Below are 4,276 nucleotides of genomic sequence, written 5' to 3'. Positions count from 1 at the left end.
TTTAGCTACTGAAACAGGATAAATAAAAGAAATAGTGTGTATCTATTGAACCACCCCCCATGCTTGAATGACACTGTCCCTAGTGGCATACAAGATGTAAGAATGCAATGTAGTTGCACACTAAAAGACTTTGAATTCAAGACGGGAGAAAGGATAGATACAACCTGATATGCGGGGCCGCTTGAACTGATTCTTGACTTGATCATACTCCACCACTAAGCATATGCGGATGCTTAGTTTTTAGCTGACCTTTCCAATTGTCTGCTTTGAAGGTCGTGTCCTGAATCTGGTAACCTATACTCACACATTGAATGTCAGATAAATCTGCATGAATCAAAGCAAATGTAAGCTTATATGAAATCAAATGACAATAATAAATGCTAAAATCAAAGATCCTAATTCTACTATATACATATGATACATTCTTTTGCTGAGACCCTATTCATTTTCGAGATCCCAAGCCTCGCAATCACCGGCCTGTAAGGTATCTGAAATATAGGGCTTCAGTCTTTGCCCATTCACCTTGAATGTGCCTTTGGTACGTGGGTCAAATAATGTCACTGCCCCGTGCAAAAATACTTCTCTCACAATATAAGGTCCATCCCATCTTGACCTTAATTTACCTGGGAACAGATGCAAATGAGAATTGAACAACCATACTTTCTGATCTGGCTCAAACACTTTTCTGATAATGTGCTTATCATGAAAGGCCTTCGTGCGAGCTTTATATAACTTGGCATTCTCGTATGTATCATTCCTGAGCTCTTCAAGCTCAGTGAGTTGCAATGATCGCTCTTTTCCAGCCTGGGTGATATCGAAGTTAAACTTTTTGATTGCCCAGTAAGCCCTATGTTCCAACTCGACAGGGAGGTGGCACGCTTTCCCGAAAACAAGACAATATGGGGACATGCCAATAGAGGTTTTAAACGCAGTCCTATATGCTCAAAGAGCATCATCTAAGCGTTGGTACCAATCCTTGCAGTCCGGGCGGACTGTCTTCTCTAAGATCCGCTTGATTTCCCTATTAGAAACCTCAACCTGTCCACTAGTCTGCGGATGATAAAGAGTGGTGAACCGATGATTGACAGAGTAATTTCTCAGAAGAGAAGCTACTTGTACATTCCTAAAATGTTTGCCACCATCACTTATCATTGCACGTGGCACACTAAATCAACTAAAAATATTATGCTTAATGAACTTGAGCACAACTCGATGATCGTTGGCCTTGGTTGCCACAACCTCGACTCACTTGGACACGTAATCAACCGCCACTAAGATGTACAATTTGTCGAACGATGGTAGAAATGGGCCCATAAAATCTATGCCCCAAACATAAAAAATTTCAACAATTAGAATCAGGAGCAAGGGCATCATGTCCCTCTTGGACATGTTCCCTGTCTGCTGACAACGGATGCACTTTCTGCAAAACTCATGTGCATCTCTGTGGAGTGTGGGCAAAAAAATCCAGACTGCAAAACCTCTGCAGCTGTCTTCCTACTGCTAAAGTGCCCTCCACAAGCTAGCGAATGACAAAAATTGAGGATGGACTCATACTCCTCTGAGATGCACCTTCTAATGATATGGTTCGTGCAATATCTGAACAACTCTGGTTAATCTCAATAATATTGCCTTACTTGTGGTAAGAATCGCTCTCACTCATTCTTATTCCAATGCACCTGTATCTGTCTTGAAACCAGATAGTTCACAATATCTGTGAAACAGGATAGCTGTGATGTTCCGACGGCCATAATCTGCTCATCGGGGAAAGAATCACTGATTGACCTCTGATCCTGAGTGGAATTCACGATCAGTCTAGAGAGATGGTTTGCTACTATGTTCTTGCTTCCCTTCTTATCTCGAATCTCGAGATCAAACTCCTGTAGTAACAGGACCCATCGAATGAGCCTCGATTTGGTGTCTTTCTTGCTGAGAAGATACTTCAATGCAGCATGATCAGAAAAGACAACCACCTTCGAACCGAGAAGATAGGACCTAAATTTGTCCAAAGCGAACACTACTGCGAGCAGTTCTTTCTCTGTCGTATTGTACTTCACCTGAGCATCGGCCAAAGTTCTGCTCGCATAGTAGATTACACAGGGCTTCTTGTCAATCCGTTGTCCTAAAATGGCCCCCATCGCATAATCGAAAGCATCGTACATAATCTCAAATGGTAGCATCCAATCAGGAGATCTCAGAATGGGCGCAGTAGTTAAGGTCTCTTTGAGTGTCTCAAAGGCCTTCATGCAATCATCATCAAATTCAAAGGGTTGATCCTTTGCTAATAAATAGCAGAGCGGTCGAAAGATTTTTCTAAAATCTTTGATGAACCGCCTATAAAATCCAGCATGCCCTAAGAACGAACGCACATGCCTGACAGTGGTAGGCGAAGTCAATCGCAAAATTGACTCAACCTTTACTCGATCAACCTCTATCCCTCTTTTGGACACAATGTGTCTGAGCACTATCCCCTCTTGGACCATAAAATGGCTCTTCTCCTAACTCAGAAGTTCGCCTCTATACACCTACTCAGTACTCGGGTAAGTTTCTGGAGGCAATCCTCAAAGGAAGAGCCATACACAGAAAAATCATTCATAAAAACTTCCATGACATCATCCACCATGTCAGAAAAGATAGCTATCATACACCTCTAAAAAGTTGTTAGGGGCATTGCAGAGCCCAAACGGCATACGCCTAAACGCAAAGGTGTCATACGGGCATGTAAATGTGGTCTTCTCATGGTCATCAGGATGGACAACTATTTGATTATGTCCAGAATATTCGTCCAAGAAACAATAGTAGCTCTGTTCGGTGAGTCTTTCCAAGATCTGATCAATGAATGGCAATGGGAAGTGATCCTTCCGTGTTGCAGCATTCAATTTCCTATAATCAATACAGACTCGCCACCCCGTGGTGGTCCTCATTGGAATGCTTTTCCCCTTCTCGTTCTCTACAACCGTGAGTCTCGATTTCTTAGGCATGACCTGAATCAGGTTGACCCACTGACTATCAGAAATGGGGTATATGATTCTTGCATCTAACCACTTGACCACTTCATTTTTTACCACTTCCTTCATATTGGGGTTTAATCTTCTCTGCATGTCGTGCATCAATTTAGATTCTTCATTACAATGAATCTGGTGCATGCATAATGAAGGATCAATCCCTTTCAAATCTGCTACCCCCCAGCCGATCGCCGCCTTGTGCTCTTGTAAGATGTTTATCAATCTCTGCTTTTGCTTTTCTGTGAGCTGCGACAAGATGATCACAGGCAGAGTCTCACCAACTCTGAGATATGCACACTTGAGTGAATCCAGTAAGGGTTTCAACTCAAGTTGCAGGGGAGACTATTGATAGTCTGGCTGGGGTCTCAGCAAGTGGTGGGAGAGGTTCAATGCTCCTTCTCCAATGATGGGGTCCTGACGATGCTAACGACACATCTACACTATATCTACAGCTATCATCTATTGTATAATACATATCAAGGGACTCCTATGTCATGTACAACTCCGGATGTGTCTCTACTAAATCTTGAGCTATATCAACCTGGAAGCACTCTGTATCTCCCACTGGACCCATTGTGCCATTGAAGATGTTGAGCGTGACCTTTCGGTTGTCGAACGACAAGTCCATAGCTTTGGTTCTGCAGTTGATGCAGGCATTGGCAGTGGCTAAAAATGGTTTGCCCAGAATGATCAGAGTCTGGTGTTGGCTGTCAATTCCCTCCATGTCAAGGATAATGAAATCGACCAGAAAGTAGAACTCATCCACTTTCACTAGCACGTCTTTCAAGATACCTCTCGGCACCTAGTTGAAGTATAATTGGGGTCATTCTCATTTCTCCTAGCCCAAATAAATCATAGAAATATCTGGGCAGAATGTTCACGTTTGCTTCAAGGTCGAGCAAAGTGTGTTCTATCCTGATGTTTCCTATGGTGCATGATATAATCAGGGCTCCAGGATCCTTGAGCTTTGGTGGAGTCTGGTGCTGAAGCACCGAACTCACATGCTCAGTGAGATGGACCTTGGTAGGAACTCTTCCTCTAGATTTCTTCTTCTAGGTATAGAGTTCCTTGAGGAATTTGGCATATGTCGGCACCTGCTGAATGGCATCGAGCAAAAGCAGGTTGATCTGTACATGTTTGAAGATCTCAAGCATGTCTTGGACCTTCGTGCTTTGCTTTCCTCTGCCAATGGGAGATTCCAATGCTTTGGGATAGGGTGGCTTAGGAATATACATCAGAGGATCCTCCTCTTTGTGAGAAGGCTCACCTCTATC

The 4,276-nt window shown here is 43.1% G+C and overlaps 1 pseudogene; it reads right to left on the bottom strand.

The window, feature by feature from the left end:
* Positions 1-202: 202 nt before the first annotated feature.
* Positions 203-2,480, bottom strand: LOC149849202 (uncharacterized; annotated as a pseudogene).
* Positions 2,481-4,276: the final 1,796 nt, after the last annotated feature.

The sequence above is a fragment of the Nuphar pumila genome, chromosome 1, assembly GCF_984573655.1.
Source record: "Nuphar pumila chromosome 1, dmNupPumi1.hap1.1, whole genome shotgun sequence".
In the NCBI taxonomy this organism is placed as follows: domain Eukaryota; kingdom Viridiplantae; phylum Streptophyta; class Magnoliopsida; order Nymphaeales; family Nymphaeaceae; genus Nuphar; species Nuphar pumila.
The sequence above is the reverse complement of the archived record's forward strand: the minus strand, read 5'-3'. Positions and strand labels throughout refer to the sequence as shown.